The 22,573-nt window shown below is 47.8% G+C and overlaps 1 long non-coding RNA gene across 2 annotated transcripts; it reads right to left on the bottom strand.

The window, feature by feature from the left end:
- Positions 1–6,699: 6,699 nt before the first annotated feature.
- Positions 6,700–22,162, bottom strand: LOC114106073 (uncharacterized). Of its 2 annotated transcripts, XR_003585146.2 has the most exons (7): positions 21,956–22,162; positions 20,825–20,890; positions 18,731–18,864; positions 16,304–16,541; positions 11,579–11,793; positions 10,239–10,540; positions 6,700–7,766 (listed from the first exon to the last, which is right to left on the bottom strand). It is a non-coding gene; the product is annotated as an uncharacterized lncRNA (long non-coding RNA). The 2 variants fall into 2 exon arrangements; XR_011705450.1 differs by having other exon boundaries at positions 10,239–11,793.
- Between the last annotated feature and the right edge of the window lie 411 nt (positions 22,163–22,573).

The raw sequence follows: 22,573 nt of genomic DNA, 5'->3' as shown, positions 1-22,573 counted from the left end.
ATGCTAAATTTTTATTTTTATTTATTAGTTTAATGTGGTTCTTAAATTTTCCTTGAGACATTGAGAAGGATTTTGTTCAAGGTCCATGTGTTTGGAGATCTTCCTGCTGTTTTCTAGTTTGATTCTATTATGGCCAGAGATCACTCTTTTCGATTTCAATTCTTTTGAATTTGTTGAGGTTTGTTTTATGACCTAGGATGTGGTGTATCTTGGTGAGTGTCTTGTGGGCATTCAGGAAGAACCACTGTTCTGCTGTTGTTGAAAGGCTTGTTCTACAGGTCCTGTTGGTTGGTTGTATTCAGTTCTTCTATATTCTTGATGATTTTACGATTAGTACCTGTTGTTGAGAGAATGATGTTAAAGTCTCTAACTATAATTGTGGACTCCCCTATTTCTCCTGTACTTTGGAGTTCTCTTATCTGATGCATATACATTTAGGATTGCAATGTCTTTTTGGTGGATTGAACCTTTTTTTTTTTTTTTGGTGGGGGGAGTGGGTAGCAGGGATTGAACTCAGGGGCACTTGACCACTGAGCCACACTCCCAGCCCTATTTTGTATTTTATTTAGAGACAGGGTCTCATTGAGTTGCTTAGTGCTTCACTGTTGCTGAGGCTGGCTTTGAACTCGGGATCCTCCTGCCTCAGCTTCCTGGGGTGCTGGGATTACAGGCGTGTGCCACCACACCCAGCAGATTGAACCCTTTATATACTGATGTATATAATGTTCCTCTTTGTCCCTGGTAATTTTCTTTGCTCTGACTTCATCTGCTATTAATGTAGCCACTCCTGCTTTCTTTAGATTAACATCTGCATGGTATATATATATTTTTGCCTCCTTTTACTTTCAGCTTACGTAGATCTTTATATTTGAAGTAAGTTTCTTATATAGAGCATATAGTTGTTTTTAAAGCCACTCTGTCAAAGAAATCTTTGTCTTTTAATTGGTGTATTTATGCCAATTATGTTTAATGTAATTGTGATATAGTAGCACTTAAGTCTTTCATTTAAAAGATGTTTTGTTTAGTCTGTTTTTTTTTTTCCTTTCTATGTTTTCCTGAGGGTTACTTGACCATTTTTATAATTCCATTTTGGTTTATTTATACTGTTTTTGAGTGCATTTCTTTGTATAGTTTTTTTTTCCTCCACAATAGACAACTGACATCATTTTACCATGGTATCTCCATTTAGGCCTCTACTTTCTTTCCCTCCTACTTAAAAATTATCTTAAATTTTATTCCTTAAAATTGTATTCCTTTGCATACAATAAGAACCACTCAGACAATGCTACACTTTTTGGTTCAACTGTCAAGAATAACATTTTTAAAACTCAAGAGGATAGTCTTTTACCCATAATTTTTTATAGTTGTTCTTTCTCCATCCTAGTGTTTCAAGTTTCCTCTTTTTATCATTTACTTTCAGTTTGAAGAATTTCCTTTAGTTATCATTTTAGGGGATATCAGCTGGTAACAAATTTTCTTAGTTTTCCTTCATCTAAGAATGACTTGATTTCTCTCTTCATTTCTGAAGGATATTTTTGCTGGATATAGAATTCTGGACTAGCAGATTTTTTCTTTCAGCACCTAACAAATATGGTGCCACTTACCTCTGGCTTCCATGGTTTCTGGTGGGAGATCTGCTGTTATTCCTATTGTGTCTAGAGGTGATACATTGTTTTAAGAAACATTATAGCTGCTTTCAAGACTTTTTGGCTTTAGTTTTCAGAAGTTTGATTATGATATTACTTGATACAGATTCCTTTGCATTTACTGAATCTGTAGGATTTTGGCTTTTGCCAAATCTGGAGAAGTTTCAAGTATTACTTCGTGGAATATTTTTTCAGCCCTACGTTCATTACTTTTACTCTTCCTCCAATGATATGTTACATTTTTAAAATTTCTTCCACAGGCTCCTGAAGTCCTGTTAATTTTTTTCAATTTTCCTTCTATCACTTAGTTTGGGTACTTTTCATCAATTGTTCTTATTGTCGTCATCTCTGTACTGTTAATAATGAGTAAAATTGGTGAGTTTTAAACTTTTATTATTGTATTGTTTTCAGTTGTAAGATTTCCATTTGATTCTTCTTTTTTAAAGAGAGAATTTTTTTTAATATTTATTTTTTAGTTTTCGGTGGACACAATATCTTTATTTTATTTTTATGTGGTGCTGAAGATCGAATCCAGCGTCCTGCGCATGCCAGGCAAGCACGCTACCACTTGAGCCACATCCCCAGCCCTGATTCTTCTTTATTCCTTCTGCTTCTTTGCTGAGCCTAATTTTTCATTTGTTTCAAGGACGTTCATAAATTGTGCACTGAAGCTTTTTTTTGTGTGTGTGATGGCTGCTTCAGAGTACTTGTCATATAAACTCAACCTGGTATCATCTCAGGGTTGACATGTTATCTTTTCTCATTCAAGTTGATATTTTTCTGATTCTTAGTAAGATGAATTACTTTTCTATTGTAATCTAGACATTTTTATCTATTATGAGGCTCTGAATCTTAAACTGAAGTCTATTTTATCAGACCTCTGCTAAAACCACACTGGTAGGTCATGGCACATTCTGCCTCATTACCATGGGGTAGGGGTGAGTCCTGATTCTTCCCTTCTTGGTGACAGCGTGTAAATGGAGAGGAACACCTCATTCCTGCTAGGGAGTCTGGGCTCACACTTGAACTCTGCTGATTGTGGGCTAGGGTGGGGCTGGGGTAGAGGTTTTCTTCCGCATGGCATTTGTCCAGAGTAGGGCAGACATTGCCAAAAATATTCCTATACTGATGGGCTGTGCCTCTTCTCTGGCTCTGGGGCTTTGCTTTTTGGTCTGTATACAGTGGGCTTTCTGGGTTGCATGCTTCTTCCATGCCCATCCCAGGATATAGAGAAAACAACCAGAAAATCCAGGGAACTCAGTGCTGTGCCATTTCTTCAGTCCCAAGGTCCCTGGAGAGTCCCTTCTGTCTTCTGATATTTGTCTTATGTATGATATCCAAGGTTTAAGCTGTACTCAGGGGGAAGAACAGAGAACTCTGCATCTATGTCATCTTGTCTGGAAACAACATCAACCTCTTCTAATAGTTTTAACTTGTTTTTAATTTTTTTTTTTGGTAGTTGTAGATGGACAGAATGTCTTTATTTTTATGTGGTGCTAAGGATTGAAGCCAGTGCCTCACACATGCTAGACAAGTGCTCTGCCACTGAGCTGTAGCCCCAGCCCTTTATTTTGTTTTTAATAAAAACTTTAGGATAGTTTTGTTACAGGAAAGTTCCAAAGATAATACCCCATACCTAGTTTCTTCTATTATTGATCTCTTATGGTTCATCTGCCATAATTGAATAACCACTATTATTAAATAAAGCTCAGGCTTTTAAATTTCCTTAAAAATTTATCTAATGTAATTTTCTGTTCCATCCAGGACATGAAATGACATTTACCTGTTGTGTCTTCTTGGCTCCTCTTGGCTGAGACACGTTTCCTCAGACTTCCCTTATTCTTGCTTACCTTGACAGTTTTGACGAGTACTGTTCAGGTGTTTTGTAGAATGCCCCTCATTTGGGCTTTATTTCACACTTTTCTCATCAGACTGGAGTTATGGGTTTTGGGGATGATGGCCCCTCTCATCACATATTATCACAACATGTCTAATCCCATCAGTGTTCACCGTCAGGGCTTGGTGGAGGCCGTGATTTCTGGGCTTCTCCACTGCAGTTACTCCCAATTGCCCCCTTCCCTAATGTCCTCTTTGGAAGGAGGGCATCTGAGCAGCCTATATGCTTGTTTTACACTTACATCAGCTCCTGTTTTTCTCTAGCAAATTCTGACTCATTGGAGGAATTAATTTTTTACTGAGTCCATATTTTTTCAAACATGTCATTTTTATTTTTATTACACAAAATTGGAACATTTCTCCAGTAAAGGCATGACACAAGAAACTAGGTCTCTTAATATTTCTTTCATACACTTAAGTTATGGTCCCAATGATGCCTTTAAATACAACTATAATAGCCATGATCTGGGAAAGCCTAAAATTATATGCAGCAATAAGGTCAATGGAATTATTCTGAATGCATCTGTTTGTTTCAGGAAAATGTATCAGACGAAAGAGAAAGGATCATTTCCATTTTCTGTGGAAAGCTTATTTTGAAAAGAACCTGCACATCACACATAATTTCCTCATGATCTTCCTGAATTCCAAAAAGGGAAGCACAATTGCTAACATTTTGTTTGTTTTTTTGTCATAGACTATTTTTAGACTGGATAGAATGGCAGAGTGGTTTTTGCTTTGTGTAGAATTCACACTTCATTGAGACCTGTATAATCACCAGTGTTGAGATAATATATCTCTTGGGTATCTGTGTGCTTATCTCTCTATATATACCTCCATGTCATAGCATATTACATTTCTGATGTATTTATTATAGCTGGGATTTCTTTGATGCTGAGTTCTGGATACAAGTAATTATTAAGAGAAAATATGACCTCTTTATATAAGATGGTTCCAGGAAGAACTTGTAGAAAAAACAATGATTACTTAGAATAAGGATATTGTTAAGATGTTATCTATATTATGGAAGCTTTGTGCAACCTCTGACATCATAAGTGAACCTAATATTTTGTGATTATGTTACATTATTTTCCTTTCATCATTTTTTATCTAATATCTTGTCCATGTGTTGTCAACTGGCCACATTTAACACTTCTTTTTTTTTTTTTTTAAATATTTATTCACAATGCCTTTATTTCACTCATTTATTTTTTACGTGGTGCTGAGGATAGAACCCAGGGTCCCGTGCATGCGAGACAAGTGTTCTACCGCTGAGCCACAACCCCAGCCCCATTTAACACTTCTTGAAGGTAGTTTTCAGCCAGGTGGGATGGTGCATGCCTATGATCTCAGGGATGAGGAGGCTGAGGCAGGAGGATGGCAAGTTTGAGGTCAGCCTCAGCAACTTAGCAAGACCTTATCTTAAAATAAAATAAAATGGTCTGGGGATATGGCTCAGTGGTAAAGTGCCTCTGGTCCAATCTCCATTTTTTTTTTTTTTCATTTTTCAATCTGAGTGACTCCAACTTAACTGCCCCCCTTTTTTAACATGAGTGTTGTGAAAAAATGGGTAATGAGGAGACTGGCCTTATTAGATGCTAAAACAAATGATAAAGCAAAATAATTAGGTACTAGAGAAGGTTCAGACAGATAAATAAAAGTGATTAAAGACAAAGACCCAATTTAAATACGAATTTAACAATAAGTTAGCATTTCAAAATAGTTGGGAAGAGTTATTCACTAGGTATTGTTGGGACAGCTGGTTGACCATGGGTGGGAGGGGAGAGTTGGCTCCTATTCCACTTCGATCCAAGACTTGAACATAAAAATAAAATCATAAAAATACTAGCCAGGTGTAGTGGCACACGCCTGTAATCCCAGTGGCTCTGACCGGAGGATCACAAGGTTCCAGGCCAGTCTTAGCCACTTAGTGAGATTGTTTCAAAATAAAAAATAAAGGCTGGGGATGTAGCTCAGTGGTTAAACACCCCTGGATTAAATCCCCAGTATCCCCTCCCCTCAAAAAATCATAAAAGAACTGTTGAATTCGGTTAATAAGCCAGGCATGTGCCATGCACCTGTAGTTCCAGCTACTTGGGAGGCTGCAGCAGGAGGTTTGATTGAGCCCATGAGTTCAAGACTGAGCAATATAGTGAGATCCCATACGCGTATGCACGCGGGCGCACACACACACACACACACACACACACACACACGCACACTGGGAGGAGTTAGGGCTTAACATCCTAATAATTCTGCTGAACTGGAAAAAATACAAGCACACAAAACTTAGAAACTATAAAAGAAAAATTTCATAACCATAAGAAGGGGCCCCTTCCTATGTTCACGGAGCCACCTTCTGCCCATGGTCTTTTCCACCTGGTCACATCCTGGGAGCAGGCAGGAAGGGGACCAGATAGGGAGAAGCAACAAGGGTCATGGTCCAGAGGCTGCTGCCTTCAAAGTATTTTGAAAACACAAATTCTGCTTGTATCTTATTTGTCATGACTGCCCTGTTGCTGAAATGGGGGAAGAGATGGATTTTTTTTTTTTTTTTTTACTTTTCATGTATAAAAAGTGCACAAATTAGATATAAAACTTGATGGATTTTCCCAAGGTGAGCATGTCCACCTGGTCAGTAATCCAGAACAATGGACAGAGCACTCACAGCCTCCTTGTACCTCCCCACGTGCCCCTCCTGTGTCACTAGAGAAGGTATTTTTAATAGGCACAGTTTCACTGTAACCAAAATTGAGTTCATGAAGGGAATGAGAACTAAATAACCAGCAATCTGTAGAAGCCATCATTTTGTATATCTGCCAAAGGCAGTCTTTAATTCTTCTTCCAAAATCTTTCACCCTCAGTCCAAGTAATTGTCTTGTCCTTTGAGAGAGAATGGTCCATACTTATATTTTCCACAATTTTATATTGTGAGAAGGGACCAGGAACAAGCTGACATCCAAACAGGGTCTTCCACAGCAGAGGGAGCAAAGAGGCCGCGCCGAGGGGGTCGCCAACGCTGGCCAGGCCATGAAGACGGACACACCCCAGAGCACTGTCTCAGGGACCCCATCCCTTAAGTGTGGTAAACATGGAAAAATCTGCACTTCAACTTTTTAGAAGTGAGATAAGGTCCAAGTAAGACACGCGTGGCCAAGTCTTGGGTAAGGATTCCGGATTTATTCAGTGTTACAGTTTCATATCGGAGAGAACAGCTTTGACTGTTGTGAATACAGGCAATTTCCTTGGGGCTCCAGTCCTTTTGAAATAACACTCATCTTGTAGAGAGTGGGTGGGGAGAGGCATCTGTCAGCACCCCCCCACGGCACTGGCTATGTCACATGCAACAGAAACTACAGATGTGATAAAATGTGGGAGGGCTTTCAGAAAGCAAAGCTCATTCAACATCAGAGAAGTCACACTGGAGAAAAACCATATGCATGTGATGAATGCAAACAAACGACTGTCTTTAAATAGTGCTTGGCACCAGCCAGACATCTGGGAGTTTGCAGCAGAGAGGGGTCCTGGAAGCATAATGGAGGAAGAGGTGGCTTCATCAGAGTCCTATCCTTGGACAATACCAATGGACTCAAATGGGCCTTATGCTGGTCAGGTGTCATGAATATGGCAGACCGTCTAGGAGTAGCGTGGCTGCGGGGACATTAGGTCACCCTGGAGAGAGGCTAATGGGTAGGATCACATGGGCCTGCTTAGCTCTTTCTCATCATTGGGGGATTCACAGGAGAGAGACGCCGTCTTTGAGAGATGAGCGCACTCTAGGTCAGTCATCAGGCTACTTCATACTGGAGAAAAGTCTTGATGAGCAGCAGCCGGGGGAACAAGTGCCCTTGGTCTCAAGAGTTTCAGAGGCTCTTTGGTGACTCCCAGGGACATGCAGGGCTCACAGAATGCTCTGATGTGTTCATCCTATCACAAGGCAGGGGTTAAACTTTTTGCTTCATTCACTCCAACCAGGAATTTCACTCCTCTGGTTACAGGATTTTCTTTTTGGGCTATTCAGCCTGGGGCACAGGCCTGCATGCCTTGCGCAGGAGCACAGTACTGCACCGAGAGGGCCGAGGCTCAGTGACAGAAACTGGTGGTCACAACTTCTAAGACTGCAACACATCTGTGGCTGGGCTCCAAAGATTTGAAGAACTTCTATGGGTCACATCTGCACAAGATCATTCAGAGATGGGAAATGGGGCTGGTGGCTTTTCTCAGGGTCTGAATGCAGGGGAACAGTATGCATTGGTAAGACTGATTAAGAAGATGCCAGTCTAATCTTTGTTTTATATTTTTAAAAAGAGTTTCAAAAAAGAAGGGCTAGGGCTCTTGAGTTCAGCTTCCCATTTTCTAAGGGAAGAATGGGTACATTTCTTATGTTAAAAACACACAAAAGAACATGAGAGTTGGACAGGAAGGAAGCTTTCTCCAGTCCCCATTTACCAATTGCTTCCCCTCCCGCCAATCTAACTCCTCTTCCCAGATGGGCATTCTAGACGAGCAAAATACCCTCGCCTCCATTTTAATCCCCCAATTGCGTTAGAAATGACTCAGGTCTTGTGCATTTCTGAGGCCTGGCTTTGCACGGAGAGGACAAAAGTGGAGGAAAAAAGGGGAAGATGGAGGGAGAAGAGATGAGGAATAAGGAAACAGGGCTTGCCAGGGTGGCAACTGAGGGCCGCGGGGGAAATCTTACTCCTTGAGAACCTAAAGCATCAGGAAGGTCGGCAGGTGGGCGGGTCAGGGCCATGGTTAGTTCCAGGTGCTTAGGCTTCTTTCTGGCTGGTCCGCCGAGCCCTAGCATCCACCTCGAGTCCTGGGCATCCTTCCCAGAATTTGTCCAACCTACCTACCATTTGTTCAGCTCAACTTCCTGCTCCTCCCATGGCTTCCTGAACCTTGCTTGGGCTTTGGATCTTAGGCATTAACCCCCCCACTGAACTTGATCTTCCTCAAATTCGTTATTGAGCCCCAGTTTAGAAGACTCATGCCCATACATGTGGAAATGTCCTGAATATTTTTCTTTCCTTGTCTGTATCCTATAGGCCCTGGCAGTTGGAACTAACAGCTGTGTGAGCTGTGACAAATCCTGACTTTTATTTCCTGTCGTATGAACAGGACTTCTCATGTTAACACTCAGGGCGAGTCTCCACTTGGAGCTCCAGAAAGAGCCATGTGCTCTAAGGGGCAGCTATGGGGATAGGAATGCTTCAGGCTGCAAGTAGCAGAAATCTGCTTAGAAAATAAGACTTTTAACTTACACAGCAACAATAATGGAAGTAGGTAGTTCCAGGATAGGTATAGTGGCTCAACCCTGTCATCAAGGACCCAGGCTCCTTTTGCCTGTCTGCTGTCACCTCTGCATGCTGGCCTCCCCCTTGTGCTTGCCGCCTCAGGGGCTCGGGCAGTCCCTGTCACTTCCCCTAAGTTATTAGCAGAATGAAGTAGCAGGCCCACTTCTAAGCCAACTGCAAGCAAAGGTAACAGCCAGTGCGGCTGCTGTGGTATCACCTGGGCGAGGCTGGGCCCAGGGAGCCACGGCAACAGGGCAGCTCAGGGCTGGCGGCTCTGCCCCGGCCTTCTGTCCTCTATGCACTTGCTCCAAACAAGGCTTGCTTCCCCTCCACGACCTTCTCCACGTCACGGTTTGCTTTGTTTCCTTCACTCTTTTTCCTCCAGTGTCACTGTGACTAACACTGGTCCATCCAGGCCCGGCTTGCCCTCATGACACCTGGTCACACACTACCTTTTTTGATTTCTGACTCAAATTTACAAAAGGAGGAGCCTGACTAGTCTGGCTGCTTCACTTCCATTGTGGGGTCAGATGACTTCAAAGGTCGTTGGCCAGCTCCTGTTGGATCCTGGCCCAGTGAATTGTACGTACACACTGAGGCAGGGTCTCATGATGTGACAGTTACCTGGACAACAGAGGAGGGGGTGGAGGAGGACAGTGGGGCCTGCAGTGGACAGGAGCAGAGGCCATGGTTCTGAGAGCCTGGACAACAGCACAAGATCAGGCCACTCTCCTGGAGAAAGGCCACATGGAAGATGGGGGAGGTTCCAGGAATGTGAGTGAAAAGCCACTTTGGATGTTTTGGCCCCATGGATGCTACCAGGGGAGGGATAGAGGAATCTACCTGGCAGACAGAAGCCGGGCCCCAGGCAGAGCCCCAGCTGGACCATCCCAGCCATCTCTAGAGTGGTCACTCCAGTGGAGGCCCAGACATAGCTAAGCACAAATAAACTGTAATGCCTGACCCCAGCACAAGCACATAACCACAGGTCGAGTCTGCCATGACCTGAGACTCCCCCTCTACTGGCACCCTTGGCAGAGGTCCTGTGGCTGCCAGGGGGGCACGTGCGGTCTCCCATGAACACAGCTTTCGTAGGGACTGAAGCGCTTACCACCTCCTGGGCCTGGTCTCCTGGAGACCTTTCTGTGGCTTTGACAGGCTGAAGAAGAGATTGTGGAAACAAGGCTATTCCAAGATGGCCAAGGACCGAAAATGGGCTGGCATTCCAGCAAACGGAATTAAAAATCCTACAATGGGGAAACCCCCAACTTTTAATAGCACAGGCAGGAATTGGGCTCTAGCTCTACTTAGTAGCTGCATGACCTTGAGCAAGTGATTCAACCTCTCCACATCTTATTTCCTTCATTTGTAGGGTAAAATTAGAAATAAAAATACCTACTACAAAGGGTTGTTGAGAAGATTAAACGGGATTCTGCTCACGGCATTCTCGGCAGAGCAGGCCTGCGAGGAGACATCACCAGGCTGGCTTGGCAGCTGCGGTCCTCGCGATGGGGATGGGTGGGGCCTCTTCACCACTCTCCATATAGACTCAACTTCTCGAGCAACTTCCCAGAAGCCTTGCACCCTCTGTGAGTGGCCTTTGCCTCCTTCAGGGGGCCCTGGTTTAGGATCCCCCCTGCCCCGCAAGCCTTTGCTCCTCGGATTATCCACTTCAATCTCTTGTCTTCATAATTTCATAAACTGCTTGGGACAGTTATTACAAGAGAAATTTGAGAGAATATTCTGGAGACTTACTGTAAATGACACACCATCTATAAACTTTCAGGTTGAGAGAATATTCTGGAGACTCACTATAAATGACACACCATCTATAAACTTTCAGGCTAGAGAACGTAGAGCTGGTGCCTGGCTGTCCCCTCTGGCCCAGAGGCCAGTGGGTGAGCAGGTGGCCCCTGGTGGGCCCAGGAGGGGCAGCTAGCTAGGCACACTCTCCTCTCCTTAAAGCTCCATGGCCCAGGATAGGCTCACCAAGCCAAAGGTCACCTGGGTAGAAAATGTGTTTCTAGAAAATGCAGTTGCCACCACTAAGGATGATTTCTTACTGTCCCTACAGTTTTAACTTGCTTTTAAAGAAAGTTAGTGGAGAACTCCTAGGCTACACAAAAACACAGACTTAAGCAGTTTGTCCCATTTTTCAAGGGGGAGAGAGAATTTGCAATTAATAAAAGATAAAGGGACTTTCCTGTACTTTGTGCCTGGGACCTAGAATTTAGCCACATACCATGGGATGATGTACTCACAGGAGGTGGAGAGGACCCAGGTGGGATGAAAGCACAGTCATCCTACTTCTGCTCTCCTTGTTACTCCATGAGCCCTGGTTGTCAGGTGTCAGGAGCTAAAGAGTGATTACTCCAAGGCAGACACTCTGCAAACAGCTACCTATTTGCTGAACCAGGCACCGTGAAGCAGGGACAGGCCCAAGACACAGCTCTGCCCGCAAGGAGCTCCAAGTTCACGTGGAGGAAGGTCCTGAGCCAGTCATACTTAACCAGGGTGCTGGGATGGGCGGCTTTCCCACCGAATGAATTCTGGCTGTTCCCTGCCTGTCCTTTCCCAGGTCCCTCCCAGGCCCAGCACAACATATGGCAAATAGTTACATCTCTCCGGCACAGCTGAGGCAATGGGGACAGATGGCCAGCCACCTGATGGTCTCTGGGGCTACCTTGGCTAGCCTGCCTTGTGGTGGGCTGGAAAGGACGGCAGTAAATACAAGGTCACCTTTTGCCCCGTGTGACCAGAAGAGAATTTCAGCCATCCCCAAGAAGGAAGCCGCGCCTTCAGCCAAAGGCACATCCCGGACCCTCTGCTCAGAGGGCGGCACCATAGCCCCACGCAGCTTCCAAGCCCCACCACGATTCTGAGGTGTCAATGCTTGAAGGTGCTGGGGAGGATCCAAGGGACACAATGTGGCTCTTCTTCAAAGAGTTTTAAGTCTGTTTGAGGAAAAAAAAAAAAAGGTATAAATAGACCACGGAGGGCGAGCCCGGCCTGAGTGCTATCTAGCCTTTATGGGCAGTGACTCCACAGGAAGGTGGGGAAGTGGAACTCCAGGTTCCAGCATTCCAGGGAGGCTCCAAGGGAGCTGTGCCATTTGGGGAGGGCAGAGAAAGGGAGTGGGGGGGGGCAGCATTCCAGGGGCACTGCTGTTCCTGCCAGGCTGCTCCCCTGCCCTCTCCCCTCTGGCTACTGCAGTCAGAGGCTTGAGGGTCCATGCACACTGGTGGAGATCTGTCTCAGAAGCCGGGGCTTGGGACCCTCGCTTCCCAGGGTGCCATCACGGCAGGAGGCTCAGGCTGGGCACACACTGTCAACACACTGTCTCCTGCCAAGGAGGATCCTGGGGCCATGTGAAAGGACAGGGGCTGGGATTTGGAGGAACTTTACGATAGGGAAGACAGTTCCAGGAACTGCAGACGCTGAGCCCAACCCTGATCTGCTGGCAAGCACGTGGCCCAGCATATGGCCAGCACTGGCAGGAAAGCAAAGAATCCACAGAGCGAGGAGATCTTTGAATATTATGAATAAGAGAAAATTTCCATTCATCCCCAATTCAGACGAGAGGCTCCCTATGAATAGCACCAACGGGGAAGCTCCGAGGCCAGCACGGGCACATCCGGCACAGAATAAGCGGGAACCTACGTCAGAGCTCCGCTCTGGGGAGTCACACGGGATAACACGCACATCCCAATGAAGGGCTCGACGCTCCCAGAGCGCCTAGGCGCGGACCAACACTGGAAGCCAGAGCTTCTGAATGGATGAATGGGGTGGGGACCATGAGGGAAATCAGCTCTTATTCATCTGTGGAAGATTCCGCAGGAGAGAGGGCGGATACTCGTCATGGATGACAAAGCTCCCACCTCCAGACAGGGAGGCCAAGGAGGGGCCTGAGGAGGACAGCGAGGGGGGCTCAGAGCACCTGTGACCTCAAGTGTCCACACGAGAGGGCACCGTGGGGAGGGGCGGGGTTGGAGCATGGTCCTGTTGGCACCTGGGTTTCTAGCAGCAAATGGACTTTGGCTGTAAGGACAGCAGACACCTCTGACAGCCCAGCGGACGGCGTGGTCTACACGCAGGCTCCTCAGGGGCCACTCGCAGGGGAGCCCAGGCTGCACTGGGCAGAGGCAGAGCTGGGCGCGGCCCGCCATCTCCCCCCTCCCTTGCTGCTCAGCAAAGCCCAGGCTGTGTCAGTCTCAGCCTTACGAGAGGTCCTGGTGCCTGCACCTTCGAGTATGCTCTGCTTGGCTTGTAACAGGGGAGGCCACCTCCCATCCCCCGGTGGTGACTACTGGCCCGCTCCCCTGGCTGCTGCTCTCGCTGGCCCACTCATCACCAGACAGCCACCTTTAGAGAATTTGCCCTGCCCAGGGCCTGGTCCCGATACTTGTCTGAGATCCATGACAGGGAAGAAGGAGGCATGAGTGGCAGGTGGCCCGGGCCACCTAGGGGTAAAAGAGGGAGGTCAGGAAACAAAGAGCAGCCCTGAGATGACAGGGGTGTCTGTGTTCCAAGGATCCAGAAGGGGGCTTAGGCAGGGGCAGCGCTGGGAGGGAGGGACAACTGTGACTCCATGGCTGTCTCCTGTGTCAGGCTGCATGTGATTTGTCACTGGACCCTGCAGAATGAGTGCCACTGTCTCGTTACTTTACAAATATAAGAAATAAGATAGGCACAGCTGGCAAGTGGCAGTTAGATCTGTCCTAGGCCAAATCCCTCTGTCTTTTCATCACTGTAAGAGAGACTGGTCCTTCTGCAACACTGTCCCTGGGGATCTATTTCCCATATCTTAGGGGACAGTGAGGGGCACTGGTGGGCCTCGAGGACAGGGGGAGGAAGGAGAGAAACGGGCTAGCTTTTGCAGACTCTGCCCCTGGAACACAAAGGCTCTCCCAGCCATCCCCCAGTCCCTGGAGCACCAGGCGCTGTGCTGAGGAGCCGGATACGGGAGGGAAACCAGACCATCAGGGTCCCTGCCCTCACGGAACTTCCCCTCCAGAAGGAGGCAGACAGTGAAGTATGTCCTGCATTTTGAAAGAGGAAGCGTGGGCCTCGCGGAAGCGCAGAAGAGAACTCTGTGACTTGCGGGGCTGAGAAAGACTTCTGGTGAAGTGCTGGCGAAAGCCTGCCAGGGAGAAGCCTGTGGGAGGGTCTTCTGCTGACAGGGCAGAGTGACAGCAGCCGTAAGAAGGCCAAAGTGGGAGGGGAAGGAGAGAGCGGGGAGCCCAGACTGGACCTGGGAAGCCAGGGCAAGGTGGTGGGGGTGCGGAGGTACGTGGCATGGCCTGAGCAGCTTTGTCATTTCTCTTGCTTGAAGCCCAAGGCTGTAAGATGAGGGGAGACCTGTATGGTGTCAAGTTCTAAGAGTGAGTCTATGAATTCTTTTCCTCATGAAGCAAAATTTCCAACAGGTGCAGTGAGCAGAATAAAGTCAGGAGTGACTGGGTGACCCTGATACAGCGTTGCTAGATCCTGTAACCAGCCAAGATCCATCTGGGGACGAAGGGTTGGTGTCAGGGTCTCTGGTACACGATCACGGACAAACATCCCCCCCTTGTGGCCAGGAGTGGCACTGCCCTCAAGAGCCGGAGGGTGGTGGAGGCTCTCTGGCAGAGAAAGGGACCTCCTCTAGCTCACAGGCTGCAAGCCCAGTGAGGTCCTGCCAGGCTGCAGGGGCTTGTGGACCTGAAATATTCCCTACCTTCCTCTTTTAGAGAAATATAACTAATGGGCAAAATAGATACACATATGCACGCACACACACACACACTTACATAGGTATAAACAATCAGAAAAAGTGTTTGAAAGATACTTAAAGTGTTAGCAGTGATTCTTTCCAAAATGGGACTAAATCTTCACTTACCTATGCATTTTAAAATAACGCTGTTTTGAGCATGATTTTGTTGACAGTAGGAAAAATGAATGATGTTATTTTTAAAAGAGCAGAAATGAGAGAAAAGCAGCTCAAGACAGAGCGAAGGAGCCCGGGAAGCACCCGGTTCCTTGCCAAACCTGCTCATCACAGAATGCACATTCAGGGCCTGGGGTTGGGGACTGGGTTTCCAGAGGAACACTGCCCACTGTGCCTCTCTGTCATGTCCCTTGTGCCCCTCCAGCTCACACACACCCCACCTGTCCTGCTGAGGGAAGGGGACGACTTCTGATGTGCAGTCCTGGAAATGTTTCTGAACCTCTCTGAGGTTCCAGGGTGTCCTTTCCTGAGTTTCCAGGGAGAACAAATAAGCTATAAAATGTGCTGTGAAGATGCCGCACAGGCACAGGTTGGGCTCCACCTGAGAACTGGGCGGAGGGAAGCATACCTGCCCAACTTCACCTGCAAGCTGGGATCAAGTGGAGATCACGTGGGTGACCTCCCATTACACCTGCTGCCCCTTGAAACTGGGGCTGGACTTCTCTAACCCACATCAGTCCCTTTCAGTAACTCACTAGGTGACACACTCAGCTCAGCCACTAAGAGGGTGTCCTGGTTGTGATTCCCCTGCTAGGGAAGCGCAGGCTGGCTGGGGTCAACCTCTTCCCTCAGGGTGGGCCTGTTGTGGCGCTAGGCCAGGTGCAGTCCAAGGTGCGGGAGTGATACCAGGGCATGGACTGCACATGCTCACTGTACCTGGGACACAGCTGGGCAGATGGAGGGGGACAGTTTTTTGAAGCTACCTCAGCAGCCCAGCCCCAGGGAAGAGGCTTGAGGTTCACAGTGCTTCTGCACCACTGAGCCTGGGGAGCAAGGCTCACAGCCTTCTTACCAAAGCACTGGCTTATGGTGTCTCTTTACCATGTCTCCCATGTCTCTGGACATTTTTTTTTTTTTTTTGGTACCGGAGATTGAACTCAGGGACACTCGACCACTGAGCCACATCCCCAGCCCTATTTTGTATTTTATTTAGAGACAGGGTGTCACTGAGTTGCTTAGCACCTCGCTGTTGCTGAGGCTGGCTTTGAACTCAGGATCCTCCTGCCTCAGCCTCCCGAGCTGCGGGGATTCCCGGCGTGCACCACTGTGCCTGACACGTCTCTGGACTTCTAAAATGCTTGCCTAAATGGCTGCAGCTGAGAGTTGAGACTATGGTGAGCTTGGAATTTCCCTACAGTTCCAAATGGGGTGTTTTGGGGGGCTTATATGAAACTTTTGCGTGTTTTCCACCCTCCAGGTAACTGCTGGGGGTGTCACATATGGGCCTAGTGAAGGCCTTTCCCCCACCACAGGCTTGCTGGCTTCTCTCCCTGGGCAAGGGGGATGCCCCTGGGAGGTGCTGCATCTCCCCTGTCCAGTGACAGCCAGCTACCTGTCAGGGCCACAAGCTTACACCTGAGGGGCTTCTCTCCCCTGCAGCACTCTGATAACAGCAGTCTGCTCAGACCCTGGCTCCTTGTGTGAAAGCAACGCTCTCTGCCTGTGCCACGCTCCTGACCTGGAATGAGGATGCTCACCTGGCTGCAGGCTACCTCTTGTCCCTGTCACAGCACCTGCCTTCTCTCTTCTGCTGGAAGATCTTGTCTTGGGGAGGAGAACTGCTTGGCTTCACCTCTGGGAGAGTCCCCAATGCCAGCTGAAGGTTCTGGAACATTCTGAGGCATTTCCTAGTGCCCACAGGGTCTGCGTGAGGTCCCTCATGGGGATCATCTTTCAGAAAGTCCCTGATGGGAGGGGAACTCCTTGTTCTCAGTCCTGAAAACAGAAAATTCAGTTGAATTTTATTTTTTTGAGACGGGATCTTGCTACATTGCCCAGGCAGGTCTTGAACTCTATCTCAAGTGATCCTCCCACCTTAGTGTCCTGAGTATCTGGAATACAGGTGTGAGCCACCTTACCCCAAAGGAAATTCAAATACACCTGTTTCATGTGCAATAAAAGACCATAAAAGCCACGTGTACTATAGATGGATTAAACTCATTATAGCCTAGAGTACAATGAGAGCTAAGAATATCCCCAGGTGCAGGGGCACAGGTGTGTAATCCCAGCCTACTCAGGAGGCCGAGGCAGGAGGATCCAAGTTGGCAAGATCCTGCCAGTAATAAAAATGAAAAGGGCTGGGGTACTTGTAGCTCAGTGCCCTGGTTCAATTCCTAGAACTGGGGCGTGGAGGCTGCAGTCAAGTCCTTAGTGACCACATTCAGCAGGCTGTAAACGTCACATGTGAGATTAGGAGTCACTTTCATTTTTTTTATGAGTCACATTTTCATTTTCTTATCTGTATCTTCTATATACAAGGAAAAAACACAAATCTCATTTTTTCGTTTCGCAAGTCTGGGGAGAGGATGAGGAAGAAGCAGGGGACCGAGTGGGGGCAGGCAGGGAGGGGCAAAGTCCGGGAGGAGTAACTGGGCTCTGTGGCCACAGGCGCAGGCAGAGGGTGTGGCTGGCAGGTCTGAGGAGGCTGCGAAGGGGGGGCTGGTTGAGACCTCCAAGAGTTCTGGGCACCTCCAGAGCTGTAGGAAGGCAGGAGCTGTAGCCCAGGGCGGGCTGGGGAACTGAGGGAGGTCACAGAAGGAGCAAGGAAGGGAGGAGGAGACAGCTGGGCTCAAGGCCACGGTCCTGCGATGCACATGGAACTCAGGACGAGACCGAGTGATGGAAGCTGCCTTTCCTGTGTGTGCCCTGCAGTTTGCAGAGTGCATCCTCACACAGAAACTGAGGCTCAGAGAAGTACAAGAAGTTGCCAGACTGCCCAGCTAGTACCCATGGGGCCAGGGCCTGCTGCCAGCCAGTGCCGGTGCCCATGTGGCTATACTTTGCTGGGTGGTAAAGGTCAGCAGGGCCGAAGCCAAGGGGGCCAAAGTCCCTTGACAACCAGAAAAGCCCAGACATCACTGATGACAACCAGGAGGGCCCGGACATCACCAATGATAACAGATGCTGGTCCCAGCACTGGAGCAGAGGGATCAGGTGATCACCATCAGATCTGTCCTGAGGGTGAGGCAGGTTAGCCGGGGTGGCTACAGGGCGCTCGCTAGGGCGAGCCCGCCCAGAGGTGTCCCAACAGCTTATCAACCCACTCATGCACTCTGTTCCCCTACCTCTGTGTCACATGGGCCCTAATAATGACAGAAGACTAGAACTTGTACAATGTGTCAATTATCTCTATGGTCAAACCACACTCCAAAGCGAAAGAACTTCAAGCCCCCTGGTGTAGGCTCCATGGACACGTCCAAATCTGGCTCATGTTGACTCGTGGTTCCTGACGCTCAGGCTGGGACCAGTGGGGGCTGCTGACCCGGAGAACAGGAAGCCCAGGGTTTTCACCTGTCTTTGCCCTGAGTGTTCAGAGTCTGCTCAGGAAGGGAGCACCGAGTGCTGAGCACTGGCAGCAGCAGAGACCAGCTGTCGGGCAACCTCCACGGACGAGGAGACAGAGCTCGCCCTGCCTCTCCCGGTTCAGGTCTCTTCTCTTCATTCTTGACCCCTCCCTCTCCCTGCAGCAGGACCCCCTCCATATTCCCCAAAAAGTGGCGAGATATTCCCCAGGGTTCCCTTCAAGCCTTTAGTACAGACTTTATGGAGGCAAGAAGAGGAGATGGTATTATCAGCGGAAGTCCTGATAGTCCCCACCACGGAGTGTGGCTTGACTAAGAAGCTACCAGAAGACAATTCAGAGGAGCTCAATGTTGTCCTCACTGTAACATTTCAGGGAACAGAGGACACCGGTGCTTGTGGGTAACTGAGGAGAGGGCTGGCAGTCTCCCGGGTGTCTCCCAAAGACCTCAGCGCCTCTCTGGTTCTGGACCTAAGGTCTGGTGCTAGTTGATGACCACGCTTAGCTCCAGCACAGGTCTGCAAGCTGGGATGTTCTGGCCTGCTTTTCTACACAGGAGGTCCCAGAAAAGGGACAAAGACCCCTGGAGGATTTTGTCCCTTACCATGAGCTCCAAGGGGGTGTGGCTCCCAAGATCCACATCCGAACAATGTCTGCCCTGGCGGAGGATTCTGGTGTTCTTGTGCCATCTGTCCCAGAAAAACTCCTGTTCTGGAGACAGTGAAGAAAACTGGAGAGCTGAAGGAAAGAAAAGTGAGTTGTTTTTTGTTTTTCTTTTAAGAAAATTTCTGTTTAGATCCCTCTCCCCCAGTGTGTTTCTTTAAAAACTACTATCTGGTTTGAAAGCAATATCTATTCATTGCAAAAAATAATTAATGTTACATCCTTATAAAAACACACAAAGAATGGGCTGGGAGCGACACTCAAGTGTAGAGCAGGTGCTTAGCAGCATGAGGTCCTGGGTTGACCCCAGCATTCCTCCAAGAGTACAAAAGGACTGTCCTTCATGATCCTATTTTGTAAAGAGTATTTAAATTAAATTTGATTCAACTTTTGATAAAAATCATGGTTGTATAATCAAAGTAGCTTTATTTTAAAGAAAATTGAATTTGGCTATACTGACACGATGACTATATTTCCTGGATTTTCCCATAAATGCTCTAATATCAAATATTCTGTCTAGTTGTTCCCAAAAGATATCAAAACAGTCCAGAAATTGAATGCAAATGACCTTCCCAAGAAGGCCTCTAAGGCTGGAAACAAGAATCCAAATTCTGTTAGGCCACTCATATTAAGTTTTCTATTGTGTAACTGACTGTCCTAGACATAGCAGCTTAGAGCAACCAACACTTATTATCACACACAGTTTCTGAGCATTGGGAACCTGGGAGTGGAGGAGCTGGGTGGTTCTAGCTCAGGATTCCTTAGGAGATTAAGGCTAAGATGTCTGCTGAAGCTGAGAATTTGTCTAAACTTTGGATCTGTGTCCCCGTGGATAACAAGTTTGGTAAGAACACAGTGGAAGGAGAACAGACCTTAGGGCCTTAGGGCTAGTCTCAAGGAATACAGAGGGTGTACTGAAGCCCTCATAGATGAGGAGCTGTGGCGAGAGCCTGTCAAGAAACAGAAAACCTGAACTCGATTCTGTATTGGGAAAGGAGAATATGTATTTTTGTTTCTGTAGAGAATTTAAAAAATTGAATAGTTTAAATAATGTAAAAGAAGCATACCCAGGGGCTGGAGCTGGAGCTCAGTGGTAGTGCTTGCCTCACATGCATGAGACCCTGGGTTCGAGCCCCAGCATCACATAACAAAAAAATGCACAAGTAAAAATAAAGATATTGTTATGTCCATCTACAACTATAAAAATTATTTAAAAAAAAGAAGTATACCCAGATAAGAATGACATGGGGTGGGGGTGGTGCTGGGAAATTACCAAAGTCAAATTTATGCCCCCAAAGTAAAACAGAAGAGCTAAGAACAGAGAAAAGGTGTTGGATCAAAACAGATTTGGGGCAGTATGTGGTGGCACACTCCTGTGATCCCAGAGACTTGGGAGGCAGAGGTAGGATCATGAGTTCAAAACCAGCCTCAGCAGCTTAGAGAGGCCCCAAGCAACTCAATGAGACCCTGCCTCTAAATAAAATATTAAAAAGGGCTGGGGGTGTGCTCAGTGGTTAAGTGCCCCTGGGTTCAATCCCTAGTTCCAAAAAAAAAAACAAAAACAAAAACAACCAAACAATAAATTTGTTGTTAGTTTTCTTTAGAGGCCTAACCCTCTTTTCACAAATTAGTTTGCTCTTCTCCTGCTTGTCCTGCTCACTGTGCTCTGTACCTCCTTCCAGCATGAGTCCACTCATTGCCCAGGTTTGCTCCTTGCCCTGGGACTGGGGCTCCTGGGGCCAGATGGGCCACAGCTCCATGATGGGCTCCTTTTATGCCCTCCTACCTCAGCCATGCGGGCAGAGCACACCTTCTTGGGCCATTACAAACCGTCTACAGCTGTTGATGGCAGCTCTCCTCTGCAAGAATTATTCTGTGGCTGCATGCCCCCCACCCTGACTCCAGTCCCGTGGTATTTTTTCCTCCACCATCAAAACTCTATCCTACTTTTGAGGAACCTGAGAGACCAAGGACACCGTGCTGTACTCCCATTGCTGTGACCACTTTTGAACGAAAAGTCCCCAAGGAGGCTCACTTGTGCCATGGCAGGGTCAAGTTTCAGAGAAGCTCCTCTTGAGTTCCTTTGTTTTCCAGAGACTTCCTGAAACACATAGAATACATTTTTTTTAAATTAAAAAAAAAAAATTCGTTGGTTATGGAAATCTTCCATCTCACCGAAGCTGGGAACTCTCACTTGCCTGCCACCTGGTTTCAACAGCAATTCATTTTCTGCCATCCTTATTTCCTCCATGACAGACATTCCTGTGTGCCTGGAGTGTTTTAAAGGAAATTCCAGACATCAGACCTTATTCTTCCCAATGAATAACTCATATGGAGCACTGGCAGATAAGGATTAAAATGATACTTTATATTAAAAATCATTTTGATGTAATGAGAGAAGAGAGAATAGTTTTATTTTTTGTGGTACTGAACCCAGGGTGCTCTACCACTGAGTTGCATCCCCCAGCCTTTTTTATTTCTTATTTTGAGACAGGTCTCACTAAGTTGCTGAGGCTGGCCTCAAACTTAGGATCCTCCTGCCTCAGCCTCCTGAGTAGCTAGGGTTACAGGCATGCATCGCCAGCCCAGAGAGAGAAAGTTTAGTGATCTTGGTGTATCATGGTTAGCTCCAACAATGACCAACACCTAGACAAGTCTCTTTCCTTTATTCTCTCCCCTTCCCCCATTTTTGAAGCATTTTGGAAGCCAATATGACATCATTTCATTCATAAGATCTGCAAATATGTGCCTCTCAGGCATTTTCTTTTATTTTTAAAGCATAACTCCCAAAGTATTACGACTAAACAATTGAAGCAATAATTCCTTAATATCATCAACAATGTGCATGTCCCTGATTTAAAACAATCTTGGCTGTTAGAATCGCGATCCTAATAAAGTCCACATGTTGCATGTGGCTGAAAAGCCTCTCTCTCTCTTTTTTAATTTTGTATTTATTTGTTGAAATACTTCAGTTGCGTGTCCTTAGAATGGAGTGACACTCGACAAAAGTTTGAGCGCCTGTTCTGCGAGCGCCTGTTCTGCGCCACGTGTTGCGCTCAGGCTACAGCCGCGGCCTGGTCTCTGGCTGGGGCAGATCCCTGGCTCTCTCAGACCCCCCTTCCGTAATGACGGGCACGGGGTGAGGGTACGTGGAGGCGCCACTCACCGCCTCGGGGGAGCCCCTCGGGTGACCAGGAGCCCCACTCGGGGCTTCTCAGCTGGGGAGCCTGGGCGGGCCGGGGCTGAGCGCCGCCGACTCCTGCCCTTCCCCAGCGGCCTCCGCCCCTGACCCGGCCTCCCGCGCAACCATTCCGGGTTACAGGCCGAGGCAGCGCAGGAGGCCAGAAGGGCCTCACCGTCCGAGGGCTGGCCGCCAGCGCGCAATGGCCAGTGGCAAACGCTAACGGCAGCCGCTCGTCCTCCGGGCGCGTGCCCGGCCCCCGCGCAACTACAACTCCCATAGTCCCCGGCGGCGAGCCGGTTACCACGGGGACGGGCGGGGCTCGTCGTTTCTGTGGTCGTTGGTGGCCTGCTGGTCGCCGAGAACAGACCCTTCCTTAACCCCTGGGTTTCAAAACGGACTGCCCCCGCCCCTCGCCACGCGACCATTCTGCTGCCCGAGAAGACTGGGCTCGTGCGGAGGCCGAACTACATCTCCCAGAATGCTCCAGGCGCACGCCTCTCCGGTCGCGTGTGGTTGCCACGGAAACCAGTGCCGGGTCTTTGGAGCCCCTGAAGCCCCCGGAAGAGACGAGCAGGAGCCCGAGAAGCAGGCTAGAGGATG

Source organism: Marmota flaviventris, chromosome 19 (genome assembly GCF_047511675.1).
Source record: "Marmota flaviventris isolate mMarFla1 chromosome 19, mMarFla1.hap1, whole genome shotgun sequence".
NCBI classification, from domain to species: Eukaryota; Metazoa; Chordata; class Mammalia; order Rodentia; family Sciuridae; genus Marmota; species Marmota flaviventris.
Note: the sequence above shows the minus strand (reverse complement) of the source record. Positions and strands in the feature narration are given on the sequence as shown.